Source organism: Lepidochelys kempii, chromosome 7, assembly GCF_965140285.1.
Source record: "Lepidochelys kempii isolate rLepKem1 chromosome 7, rLepKem1.hap1, whole genome shotgun sequence".
NCBI lineage: Eukaryota > Metazoa > Chordata > Testudines > Cheloniidae > Lepidochelys > Lepidochelys kempii.
In genome coordinates, this window is record NC_136386.1 from 81,860,045 (window position 1) to 81,874,202 (window position 14,158).

Below are 14,158 nucleotides of genomic sequence, written 5' to 3' on the forward strand. Positions count from 1 at the left end.
CATCAAGGGGAAATAGGCTACCTTGCATAATGACTAAGCCACTCCCAGTCTCTATTCAAGCCTAAATTAATTGTATCCAATTTGCAAATGAATTCCAATTCAGCAGTTTCTCGCTGGAGTCTGGATTTGAAGTTTTTTTGTTGTAAAATAGCGACTTTCATGTCTGTAATCACGTGACCAGAGAGATTGAAGTGTTCTCCGACTGGTTTATGAATGTTATAATTCTTGACATCTGATTTGTGTCCATTTATTCTTTTACGTAGACACTGTCCAGTTTGACCAATGTACATGGCAGAGGGGCATTGCTGGCACATGATGGCATATATCACATTGGTGGATGTGCAGGCGAACGAGCCTCTGATAGTGTGGCTGATGTGATTAGGCCCTGTGATGGTGTCCCCTGAATAGATATGTGGGCACAGCTGGCAACGGGCTTTGTTGCAAGGATAGGTTCCTGGGTTAGTGGTTCTGTTGTGTGGGATGTGGTTGCTGGTGAGTATTTGCTTCAGTAGGAGGGCTGTCTGTAGGCAAGGACTGGCCTGTCTCCCAAGATTTGTGAGAGTGTTGGGTCATCCTTCAGGATAGGTTATAGATCCTTAATAATGCGTTGGAGGGGTTTTAGTTGGGGGCTGAAGGTGACGGTCAACAAAAAAACTTCAAATCCAGACTCCAGCTGAATTGGAATTCATTTGCAAATTGGATACAATTAATTTAGGCTTGAATAGAGACTGGGAGTGGCTTAGTCATTATGCAAGGTAGCCTATTTCCCCTTGTTTTTTCCTCCCCCCCTCCCCCCGACGTTCTTGTTAAACCCTGGATTTGTGCTGGAAATGGCACACCGTGATTATCATACACATTTTAAGGAGAGTGGTCACTTTAGATAAGCTATTACCAGCAGGAGAGTGGGGTGGGAGGAGGTATTTTTTTCATGCTTTGTGTGTATATAATAAGATCTTCTAAACTTTCCACAGTATGCATCTGATGAAGTGAGCTGTAGCTCACGAAAGCTTATGCTCAAATAAATTGGTTAGTCTCTAAGGTGCCACAAGTACTCCTTTTCTTTATTCTCTACCTCAGTTTCCTATCTGTAAAATGGTGGTAAATACCCATCAACTGCTTTCACATATGTGAAGAACAAATTAATTGTTTGTGAAGCACTTTGATACTATGATATGAGCACTATAGAAATGCCCATGAAGAAAGGAATAATTTTTGGGTTATTGCATATGCCTAGTTAACTGTAGGTGTGTATGTACCAGTGCATGGACAGTAGAGAACTTTTATCCCTAGTCAGAGCCCTAAGGTAGCCTCCTCTGTGGTAGCCGCCTTGACCCCCATCTCATTTCCCTCCCAGCTAGTGAGTAGGGTTTTGAACAGAATAGTTTCTGCCCTGTCATCCTGACCATATTACCCTCTTCCTTAAATCTCTCTACTAGCTGCCACTTCTCTGTCACATCAAATACAAGTGTCTGGTCCGTACCTTTTAAGGCCCTTTCTAACTCAGTCCAGCCCTTCTTTTCTACTTGCCATCTGCTCTGCCAATAATGCTGTTTTCCAATGGTTACTTGTCTGCTTCTTCCAAATGACTTCCTTTTACTTGGAACACCCTTTCTGAACTTGTCAGTAAACCCCAGACCCTCTTCTTCAAATGCTTCTTCAAGACCGAGTTCTCTGGTGATACTTATGGGAAACTGCCAAATGCTAATGGTTAGGTAGATGAGTTTTGCCTGATGTTTACCTACCTTATATTTTGTGTATTTTTATAATAAAAAAAAGTAAATGGACCAACTTGGAACCAGGTATCTGCACCTATAGTTGGCTTATATCAATGTACATTCTTGTTAGTTTTCCTCCCTCTCCGTCCCTTCTAATTGTTTGTTATAGCTATTTGTAGCTAATCTGAGGCCTGGTCTACACTACTAGTTTGTCAAATTTAGCAGCATTAAATCAAATTAATCCTGCGCCTGTCCACACAACAAAGCCATTTTTGTCAACATAAAGGGCTCTTAAAATTGATTTCTGTACTCCTCCCTGACAAGGGGATTAGTGCTGAAATTGACATCGCCATTTCAAATTAGCGTTAGTGTGGACGCAATTTGATGGCATTGGCCTCCGGGATCTATCCCACATTGCACCATTTTGACTGCTCTGGACAGCACTCTGAACTTGCACTGGCCAGGTATACAGGAAAAGACACGGGAACTTTTGAATCTCATTTCCTGTTTGGCCAGGCGAGCTCATCAGCACAGGTAACCATGCAGTCCCAGAATCGAAAAAGAGCTCCAACATGGACTGAACGGGAGGTACTGGATCTGATCACTGTATGAGGAGAGGAGTCTGTGCTATCAGAACTATGTTCCAAAAGACAAAATGCCAAAAGTTTTCAAAAAGATCTCCAAGGCCATGAGGGACAGAGGCTACAGCAGGGACGCAACACAGTGCCGCTTGAAAGTTAAGGAGCTCAGACAAGCGCACCAGAAAACCAAAGAATCAAACGGATGCTCCAGGACAGAGCCCCAGACATGCCACTTCTATGCTGAGCTGCATGCAATTCTAGGAGGGGCCGCCACCACTACCCCACCCCTGTCCGTGGACTCCGATGATTGGGCACTCTCCACCATGCCTGAGGATTTTGTGGATGGGGGAGATGAGGAGAGCACACAGCAGCACACCATTCTCCCCAACAGCCAGGATCTTTTCATCACCCTGACTGAAATACCCTCCCAACCCAACGAAGCGTGAGAAGGGACCTCTGGTGAGTGTACCTTTTTTAAATATAATACATGTTTTTAAAAACAAGTGTTTTTTAATGATTAAGTAGCCCTGAGGACTTGGGATGCATTCGTGGCCAGTACAGCTACTGGAAAAGTCTGTTAACGTGTCTGGGGATGGAGCGGAAATCCTCCAGGGACATCTCCATGAAGCTCTCCTGGAGGTACTCTAAAAGCCTTTGCAGAAGGTTTCTGGGGAGAGCAGCCTTATTCCGTCCTCCCTGGTAGGACACTTTACTTGCTACTAGCATGGCGTGGTAATCTGATTTCATTGCATGACTATGCCTGGCAGCGTATGGTCCCGGTGTTTCCTGGCATTCAAGTAACATCCATTCTTTATCTCTCTGTTATCCTTAGGAGAGTGATATCGTTCACGGTAACCTGGTTGAAATAGGGGAATTAATTAAGGGGACATTCAGAGGTGGGTGTTCCTACTGGGCTATTTGCCTGTCCCTGAAAAGAAATCCTCCCCGCAGTTAGCCACGTGGTGGGAGGGAGGGGCATTGGCGCTGAGCTGTTCACATTTGGCTAGCAGGGACCTTCCCTGATACCAGCCACACGGTGGGGGGAGGAGTAAAGCGATCATCCCAGAGAATTCGATGGTGGGAGGGGGTTAGTTTGGTTTCTGCTGCTGCACGTTAACACGAAAACCGCAGCACTAAATGGCCAACTCAACAGGCTTTGCTTGGTGTGGGAAAGGAGGGTGCTGTTACGAAGGTTGCAGAAGCCGAAAGACTATGGCTTACCATGGCTGTCTGCAAGCTGAATTCTGTTGCCTGGCACTGCGTGTGTGATCTCTAACACCAAAACTGCAGGCACTCAATATATAAGATGCAAAATGCCACCTTGTACCAATATCACATGTGCTATGTAATGTGAATAGTGGTGTTCACTGTGAAAGAGTATAGTCATTTGTTCTGTAAAATGTATCTTCACTCCCTTTTTTCCTTCCCACAGCTGCAAATGTTTCAAGCCTCCCTCCTCCGTCCCAAAGGCTATCTCAGATAAGGCAGCGAAAAAAACGCACGCACGATGAAATGTTCTCTGAGCTCATGCAGTCATCCGGCACTGACAGAGCTCAGCAGAATGTGTGGAGGGTCACAGGAGCACAGTACAGGAAAGCGGCCAATGAACATGAGGACAGTAGGGATGATCAAGATGAGAGATGGTGGCAGGGAGATCAGAGGAGGCAGGATGCAACGCTGGGGTTACTGCGGGATTAAACGGACATGCTTCGGCGTCTGGTGGAGGTTCAGAAACGGCAGCAGGATCTCAGACTGCCGCTGCAGCTCCTGTTTAACCATCCTCCCTCCTCCCCAGATGCCCAAGAATGCCGGGCGGGGAGGCTCCGGGCACCCAACCACTCCACCCCAAGTGGACAGCCCAAGCAACAGAAGGCTGTCATTCAAGAAGTTTTGAAGTGGCCTTTTCCTTCTCTCCTTCCTTCCTCCCACAGTCCACCTGGGCTACCTTGTGAGTTATCTCCCTATTTTTATAATCAAATAATAAAGAATACATGTTTTTTAAACGATAATGACTTTATTTCCTTTGCAAGCAAGCTGTGATCAAAGGGGGGAGGGCGAGTGGCTTACAGGGAATTAGTCAAATAAGGGGGTGGGTTTTCATCAAGGAGAAACAAACAGAAGTGTCACACGGTACCCTGGCCAGTCAAGAAACTGGTTTTCAAAGCTTCTCTGATGCGCAGCACTTTCTGCTGTGCTCTTCTAATTGCCCTGGTGTCTGGCTGCGCGTATTCAGCAGCCAGGCGATTTGCCTTAACCTCCCACTCCACCATAAACGTCTTCCCCTTACTCTCACAGAGATTGTGGAACACACAGCAAGCAGCAATAACAATGGGAATATTGGTTTCGCTAAGGTCTGAGCTAGTCAGTAAACTGCGCCAGCGACCCTTTAAACGTCCAAATGCGCACTACCACCATTCTGCACTTGCTCAGCCTATAGTTGAACAGCTTCTTACTACTGTCCAGGGTGCCTGTGTATGGCTTCATGAGTCAGGGCATTAAGAGGTAGGCTGGGTCTCCAAGGATAACTACAGGCATTTCAACATCCCCAACAGTTATTTTCTGGTCTGGGAAGTAAATCCCTTCCTGCAGCCGTTTAAAGTGACCAGAGTTCCTGAAGACGCGAGTGTCATGAACTTTTCCCAGCCATCCCACATTGATGTTGGTGAAACGTCCCTTGTGATTCACCAGTGCTTGCAGCACCATTGAAAAGTACCCCTTGGGGTTTATGAACTGGCTGCCCTGGTGGTCCAGTCCCAAGATAGGGATATGTGTTCCATCTATAGCCCCACCACAGTTAGGGAATCCCATTAGAGCAAAGCCATCTACTATGACCTGCACATTTCCCAGAGTCACTACCTTTGATAGCAGCAGCTCAATGATTGCGTTGGCTTCTTGCATCACAGCAACCCCCACAGTAGATTTGCCCACTCCAAATTGATTCCCGACTGACCAGTAGCTGTCTGGTGTTGCAAGCTTCCACAGAGCTATTGTCACTCGCTTGTGAACTGTGAGGGCTGCTCTCATCTTGGTATTCTTGCGCTTCAGGGCAGGGGAAAGCGAGTCACAAAGTTCCATGAAAGTGCCCGTATGCATGTGAAAGTTTTGGAGCTACTGGGAATCATCCCAGACCAGCAACACTATGCAGTCCCACCAGTCTGTACTTGTTTCCCCAGGCCCAGAATCAGCATTCCACGGCATGAGCCTGCCCCATTGATACCATGATCTCCAAATTGCCGGGGACTGCTGTTTTAGAGAAATCTGTGTCCATGTCCTCATCACTCTCATCACTGTGCTGCTGTCGCCTCCTTGCCTGGTTTTTCAGGTTCTGGTTCTGCATAAACTGCACGATAATGTGTGAGGTGTTTATAATGGTCATAACTGCTGCAGTGAGCTGAACGGGCTCCATGCTTGCCGTGCTATGGCGTCTGCTTGGGCAATCCAGGGAAAAGGGCGTGAAATGATTGTCTGCCGTTGCTTTCATGGAGGGAGTATTGACTGATGACATTTACCCATAACCACCTGTGACAAATTTTTGGTCCCATCAGGCATTGGGAGCTCAGCCCAGAATTCCAATGGGTAGCAGGGACTACAGGAATGTGGGATAGCTACCCACAGTGCACCGCTCAGGATATTGACGCTTGCCACGGTACTGTGGACGCACACTGCCAAATTAATGTGCTTAGTGTGGACACATGAACTCGACTTTATACAATCTGTTCCCAAAAATCGACTTCTGTAAAATCAGAGTAATTTTGTAGTGTAGACAAGGCCTTAGAGTATAAGACAGCCTTGAAGAATTTACCAACTATCTGTACAGCAACTGGGACAGTAATGGCTCAGTCCTGATTGGTGCTTCTTGTGTACTACAGTAATACTTACATTGAGAGAGGGTTTTAGTCGGGGGGGGGACTTTGTCTACTACTTTACAGCAATGATTGTTAATCTCTGGATCAAGCCCTGCTATGGAGGTTGATGCCTTGGGAATACAGTAAAGAGGGAGTAATGCTCGGGGGCATCAAGCACCGAAACTCTATAGCTGAACCACTTCTCATCCTTTCCTCTGTCCCTCACATCCAGCCCTATTCCTCCCCCACCCCCACGCTCTAGGTCCAGGGGAGGGAGTTGCCATCACAGCCTGGTGTGGGCAGGAATGCATGGACCATGCACCCCTGCCCCACCCATGGCTTAGGCTTCCTACCCAGTGTGCCACAGCACCGTGCCAGGCTGCTGAGGGCTCATTTCTGCATCAGAGCCTCTAGATGCTACTGCCAGTGCCAAAGACCAGCCTCTCCACAGCTGGCTTTATGCACTCCAGGATGGCACAATGGCCAGCCTCATTCCTGGTCCCTGCCTTCCTCACCCTTGCTCATTTGGCTTCCCACCTGTCCCCAGTGCTGAGAGGAGCTGCCCCAGGTTGTGGCAGGCAGACCAGGGCCTAGCCATGCTCCCTCCCAGCAGGAGCCCATACCTCCCTCAGACTGCTCCTCTCCATAGCCCTTGGCTTATGGCTTCCTGTGATTCAGAGAGGAGCAGCAGTGGGTGCCAGTAGGGGTTCCAAGTTGGCAGAGTGGGATCTGGGTCCCAGTCTTGTGACATAGTTCCTGGGTTGTGGTCATGTCATTTTGGTGTAAAGCAAGTATTGGTGAGTGGACCAGACTTGATTGGTGTTGTGACCTGGCACAGAGGGTCACAATGCTACTGAAATTTAGCCTAGCTGCCTCTCTAGCATTGTGGTGGGGCAAGTGGGCTAAGTTTCAGTGGTGTTGCAACCTTGTGTGCTAAGTGCTGGTGTACCAAGGATTTTAGGTGCCAGAGTAATGTTCTTGACTGATCTGACATTATCACACCCTTGTTGGGAACCAAACACAAATAATGGCACACTCTCTTAGATCTAACTCATGTCTACTTATTATGACTTACCACTCCCACTGGCTACTGTCCTCTTCAGAGGGCAGAGTTAAGGGTTTGTCATGGTGGTGGGGGAGGGTACCTTAACACTATTGCCTGTTTCTCAACAGGTTAGTTTAGTGCCTCTCTGCGTTTCAGAATGACACCCGGCACCACTGGGAAGCCTTAATTTAATGAAGTTTTGGAGCATTTAATTTTATAGAACTAGATGTGTTAGTTTGGTGTCTGGCAAAGGGATTGATTTCATACATGCACCATGCCTAGCACAGTACAGCTCCACTTTTCTTGATAGAGTGCAGCTGCACTAACCATAATGAAAAGAGAGATGGTTTTGTTTAGCATAGCATTTGACAAAGGCTCAGTGCTACAAAGGTATTTAGGCTCCTAATGACCACTGAAATCAATGAAAGTAAGGAGCCCTAATGCCTTTGTGGATCTAGGCTTCACACCGTAGCATTCTGCTTCCCTCAACCCTTCCCTGGATTCTAGCATAGAGCAACACTGAAGAGTGTGAAGGAGGTGGGATCCTAACTAGAGAGGGGGAGTAAGCCTTTTTCTGGCCAGTAAGGGTATATCTACATAGCAATGTAAACACAGGTCTGAGCCCAGGCTCAAGCCAAACTCTCCCGACCCCCGCCCCATGTTCTCATTGCAACTGTGCTTATTTAGGGCTTGGACTCAGGGTCTGAGCCAGTGATGAGCTGCCAAAATCTTAACAACGGGTTCCCTCCTCACCCCACAAGGGGGTCGTTGCCCACCCCTGCCCCCTGGGACTTCTGCCCCATCCAACCCCCCCGTGTTCCTTGACTCCGCCCCCCCCGGACCTCTTCCCTATCCTCCCCTGTCCCCTGACTGCCCCCAGAACCAGGAGGGTCTCGTGGGCCACCGTAGTGGGTGCCCACCCCACCCCTAAGAGCCAGAGGCACCTGCCGGGGGGTGAGGTGGGGAGTCCCGGCGGTGCTTACCTGTGGCAGCTCCCAGGAAGCATCCGGCAGCTCCCTCTGGCTCCTGGGGGGGGGGGAGCATAGTTGGGGGGGAGCGGCTGCTCCCCCACTGATCACATCAAAATTGGCACCTTGGGCGCCAACTCCTGGGGTACTCCGGGGCTGGAGCACCCACAGGGAAAATTGGTGGGTGCAGACCACCCAGCGGCAGCTCCCCACCCAGTGCCACGCCCGGTCCTAGGTCACCTCGCCTCCGCTCCGCCTCCTCCCCTGAACACACCGCCCTGCTCTACTTCTCCAAGCCCCCCCTCAGCTTCCGGCGAATCAGCTGTTCAGTGGGAAGCCTGGGAGGGCTGAGAAGCAGGCTGCGGCTTCCAGCTCAGGCCGAGGGTGGTGGAGGTGAGCTGGGTGTGGAGTGGTTCCCCTGCGCACCCCCCCCCCCCGCCTGGGTTACCTGCTGTGACGCGGGCGGCCCTCCTCATGCTCCCCTGCCCCAGTCACCTCCGCTCTGCCTCCCTGGGCCTGAGTGGGGTGGTGCATTCAGGGGAGGAGGCAGAGCGGGGATGAGGTGAGCTTGGGGCAGGGAGCTGCCGGTGGGTGCTCTGCACCCACCGAATTTTCCCCTTGGGTGCTCCAGGGCTGGAGCACCCGTGGAGTCGGCGCCTAAGGCGCCACTTTGGACTGGTTAAATTTAGAAGCCCTTTTAGAACCGGTTGTCCCTCGCGGAACAACTGGTTCTAAAAGGGCTTCTAAGTTTAACAACTGGTTCTAGCGAACTGGCTCCAGCTCACCACTGGTCTCAGCCCATGTTAAGCTGGCACTTAGGGTCCAAGCCCTATTGCTTTCCTGCGTACATACAGCCACAGCTTGACACAGGTCCTGGAAGTCTTCTGGATGTATCCCACAGTTCCTTGGGGCAACTTTCTTAGTCTTCTATGTTGACAATCTGCAATGAACTCTATTGTGGATGGAAGCCACACCTCCCTTTTGAGGTCTGCATTAACTCATAGACTCATAGACTCATAGATATTAAGGTCAGAAGATCATCTAGTCTGACCTCCTGCACAATGCAGGCCACTGAATCTCAACCACCCACTCCTGCAATAAACCTCTCACCTATGTCTGAGCTATTGAAGTCCTCAAATCATGGTTTAAAGACTTCAAGGTGCAGAGAATCCTCCAGCAAGTGACCCGTGCCCCATGCTGCAGAGGAAGGCGAAAACCCCCTGGGGCCTCTTCCAATCTGCCCTGGAGGAAAATTCTTTCCCAACCCCAAATATGGCGATCAGCTGAACCCTGAGCATGTGGGCAAGATTCACCAGCCAGATACCTAGGAAAGAATTCTCTGTAGTAACTCAGATCCCACCCCATCTAACATTCTATCACAGGCCATTGGGCCTATTTACCATGAATAGTTAACATGATTTTGGCAATTAATTGATCTTTATCCCATCATACCATCTCCTCCATAAACTTACCGAGTTTAATCTTGAAGCCAGATAGGTCTTTTGCCCCCACTGCTTCCTTTGGAAGGCTGTTCCAGAACTTCACTCCTCTGATGGTTAGAAACCTTCATCTAATTTCAAGTCTAAACTTCCTGATGGCAACTCATTGTCTTCTGAACTCTGATTTGGAAGCACAATATCAGAGAGCCTGTAGGGTTTTCAATGGAGACTGATTTGATAAAGCTTTTTAAAAAATTAGCTGCTTCCTGGTCATATGAGCACAGCACATATTGGTGAATCTGTGCTGCATGATGACCTGGTGAGCCAGGATAATGTCCTGCTGGCCACTGAATCCAGCTTGAGGATTGATTGCAGCCAGCAGCAGGCTCCCAACCAGGATCATGAAGTGATTTTCTTAATGAAACCAGTCCCAGAGCAGCAACAGAATCTCAGTTCCAACTTGGAAAAGCTGTTGGATTTTTCCACCCCCCAGGAAGAACCTGCTGCAAAGCCTGCTGTGAACCTGCTGGAGACAGAAGCTGCCCCAGAGCCCAGTAAAGTGTATGATTCAAATTAACAGATTATTACAGTAACAGGAGGGAATTCTACTTTTAAGAAGTCAAGAAAAAAACACTAAGCCCCAGCTATCAGTGGTTGGCCAGTAATGGCAGATTGTATCACAGCATCCAGGCATACCCCCTCCCCTGCCTCCCACCATGTGGAGTTCAAAATGGTGAACTGGAATTTCAAACTTCCATACACAGCTGTAAAGGCTATTTTAACTGTTAAGTCACAGAGGTTTGCTATGGTCATTCTTGTTTTCCTTTGAGTATTTGGAAATGTGCCACTCCGCAATCACTCTTCCTGGGTCTATACAGCTGCCTGTAGAACAGTGAACTAAGAGTGTGTGTTTGGGAAACAGTATTCTGTTTCCAAATTTAGTCCATTTCAGTTAGAGGTAATCCATGCAGGGGTGGATTAAAGCTGCAGCTTTCCGAGAGTTTTCCATGCAGCAATATCAGGGTAAGCCATGTGTGCTCTCATAGAGCATCATGTTATTCCATCATGGATTAGGACCCAATCCTGATTGCTGATAGCTGCAAATTTTCCCTGAAGCAGGAACTCCAGATGGTTTGTTACATTGTGGAGAAGAGTGTATTTTCTAGGCCCCCCAATGTATAGCTGATTAGTTCACTCCACTCACGAATGTGCTGTTCGGTCACTATTCATTTGAATACTTCTGCTGCATACATTGCAAGTTTCCCTCCAGCAGCTTGAAATAACATCTCTCTGGGCTACTTGGGCACCACAAGACCTGTCATGTCTTCCAAAATATGAAAGGACTGAAATGACAGAAAACATTTTGCTGCATGGGTCCTATACAAACCCCTACCCACTCACATGCCAATTAGGATATTTTTATGAAGCAGAGTAAAGGTTTTAATTTTAAATTTACCATTGCCTCTGCACTTCTGTAACTACTATTAATAAGGCTGTGTCCACCAGAGAAAGTGTGAGGACTGAAGCATCCCCTTCAGAATATGTGCAGGTTCACTTTAGAACTATTTTATTTACTTGACATTCTACAGTTATTAATTCTGTGCTCCTCCACAGAGCTACTTTAAACAATAACTCTGTTTCCTGTCCTATTTCAGGACCCTCAACCTATACTGCCTGGGTTCTTCAGAAACTCCATCCCTGGGCCAACACACCCTCATAGACCATTCCAAAAGCACATGTTTCCATGAAGAACTCATGGCTGATGTTCTTGCAGGGCAGAGCAGCTGTTCAAGGACCAGAAGAAGAGGGATGAAAGACTGGAAAAATAGAATGGTCACAGGCAGGCAGAGAGGCTGAAGCCCAGCTGGAGGTGCGTGTTTCAGTGAGGGAGCTGGCACATGCACTGCAGTAAGATAAGGGAGGAATATAGAGCCCAACAGAGAGAACTGTTCCCGCAACTCCTGTCTGTAATGGCTGCAAGAGCACTGGCTCCTGCTGCCTCTCACCATGGCATGATGCCCCAGCAACATACACTTAGCCAAGCAGTAGTTTGCACAACTCCATGCAGCGGTGCGGGAGAGGGATGCATTCAGGACTGGGTAAGGCAACTAACCCCTGTGCAGTTTTCTCTCTGGTGGAAACCTCCCTCTCCCCCACCACAAAGTGAGGGCTAAAACTGTAAGGAAAGGAAAGGAGAACTTGGGGGCCAGGAGACATGCAGTGATAGGGGGATTGTGTTGAGTATTAACTATTTCCTGCCCTTTTTGGGGGGCGTGGGACGGGGCTGATTTTGTTATGGCAGTTGGCTTGCCCAAGACAGTGTGAGTGGTTTACTGTTTACATACCTGTTAACAAATAAAGAATATGTTTTATGTTTTCAAGAAAGTTTATTGCTATCAGTGCAACACATCATACAATCAGGATTTGAGATGAAGGTAAAAACATGTTATGGAGCAATTAAGCATGATAAAACAAACAGTATTCTTCTATTTGCTGCCCCCCCCCAACATATTTATTTTTCATCATGTTGATCAAGCATGACTATCAAGACTATTCCCCCCCCCCGCAAGAATGAGCCAGTTTTCCCACCCAGCACATTTGTGCAGGTGCTATTTCCCCTCTTCCATTGGGCCATGCAAGTCCATAATGTAAGCACACAAAGCATCCCTTACGTTTGCTGCCCGGGTGCAATCAGCTCCTGCCGTGATAGCTGCACTTTCTGGCTGAGGGTACCGATCCTGTGTTCCCTTGCTGTCAGAGGTCCATTCAGGGGAAAATGGCTCGCCTCTGGCTTCACAAAGGTTGTGAAGAGCACAGCAAGCCACAGTAATGCGGACAGCATTGATGACACTGACATCCAAGCGGGTCTGTAAACACCTCCAACGTGATTTTAATCTGCCAAAAGCGCATTCAACAAGCATTCTACACCTGCTTAGAATGTAATTAAACCTTTTTTTGCCAGGGTCTTTGATATCAGGGTATGGTTTCATTAGCCAAGGCAAAAGAGGATATGCAGGGCCACCCAGAATAACACTGGGGACTGCAACACCATTTATATCAATGTCATTGGGTGGGAATAGTGTCCTAGCCTGTCCACGGATATAGACTCCAGAGTGGCGAAAAACTCTGGCATTGTGAACTTTTCCTGTACAGCCCACATTGACATTCATAAATCTGCCTCTGTGATCCACTAGTGCCTGCATAACAATGGAGTAGTACCCATTGTGATTTAGATACTCATGTGCTCCTTGGGGAGGGCAAGCTATGGGTACATGACTCCCATCAATGGCCCCGGCGCAGTTAGGAAACCCCATTCTCTCAAAGCCAGCAATTACCTCAGGAATATCTTTAATGCCCGCCACCTGGGGGTAAACCACACGCCGGATTGCCTCAGTTACCTCTGCCACCACTTTACCCACAGTTGACTTTCCAATCCCAAACTGGTTGGCAACAGACCTGTAGCAATCTGGAGTAGCCAGCTTCCACACAGTTATACCAACCCGCTTCTGGACTGGCAAAGGTGACCTCATGTGTGTCTCTTTACGCTGGAGGATGGAGGTAAGCTGCTCACAAAGCTCCAGAAATGTGGCTTTCTTCATGTGAAAGTACTGGATCCAGTGCTGGTCATCCCAAGTCTGCATGACAATGTGGTCCCACCAGTCTGTGCTTGTGACCCTGCACCAAAAGCGGCGGTCTACACAGGGGACATCAGCGGTTATGCCATTATACTGAGCAACATCTGCCACTGAGAGTCCATGATGACAGGGTACTCTTCCTCTTCTGCCTCCTCTTCCTCCTCCTCTTCCTGCAGATCCATCAGGAAATTAGTCAGGAACCTTCGGTGGCACAGAAAACGCCGCTGAACTGTCCACCAGCGCCTCACAGAAGCTCTGCCGGTTTCCTGACACAGAAGTGAAAGCGCAAGTAGGAGGAGTTCATCCAAAGGCGCCTCCTCCATGTTGCTGGTTCTGATGGCTAGGAGTGCACAGACCAAAATGACTGCTAGGCAGCTTGTGGGGGGAGGAAGAAGGGGGGCAGTTCACGTTTCCTATAACGAGCATGGTGGGCAGTCGAGTTTTCCCACAGTACAACGTGGTCTAGGGCTAGAGTGTCGACATAGGCAGCGGGAGGAGTGCCAGGCACTCCGGGATAGGGTGACTTTGACTTGGGACTGTGCGCTGCAGTGTGGTTGCCAGATCCCTAGGCTCAAGCCTGAGTCAGAAAATGCTTTAACCTAGGGTTAAAATGCAGTGTAGACGCTCCAACCCAGGGTTCCCTGACACAGGTCAGCTGACTTGAGTTCCAAGAACCCGAGCTGCTGAGTAGCCACAGAGCCTGAGGCACAATCTACACTGCAGGGGGGCGTCCAATGCCCCCACCAGTGTGGGCTCGCGGGGAGGGGGGCATCCCCAGCATCCACCAGCCATAGCTCTGCCCCGGCGGGGGGTGTGGGGACAGCGCAGGGCCGGGGCGGCGCCGCCGGCTCCTTCTGAGCTGCGCCCCGCGAGGGGTGACGCGGGCGGCGGGGGAGGGCGCTGGGCCAAGGGGCGGGTGCGCGCGGCGGC

The 14,158-nt window shown here is 49.1% G+C and overlaps 1 long non-coding RNA gene across 1 annotated transcript; it reads left to right on the forward strand.

Moving 5' to 3' along the window:
• The first annotated feature begins 1,029 nt into the window (after window positions 1-1,029).
• LOC140914809 (uncharacterized) lies at window positions 1,030-8,738 on the forward strand. The gene is made up of 3 exons (XR_012159996.2): window positions 1,030-2,755; window positions 3,129-3,192; window positions 3,729-8,738. It is a non-coding gene; the product is annotated as an uncharacterized LOC140914809 (long non-coding RNA).
• Window positions 8,739-14,158: the final 5,420 nt, after the last annotated feature.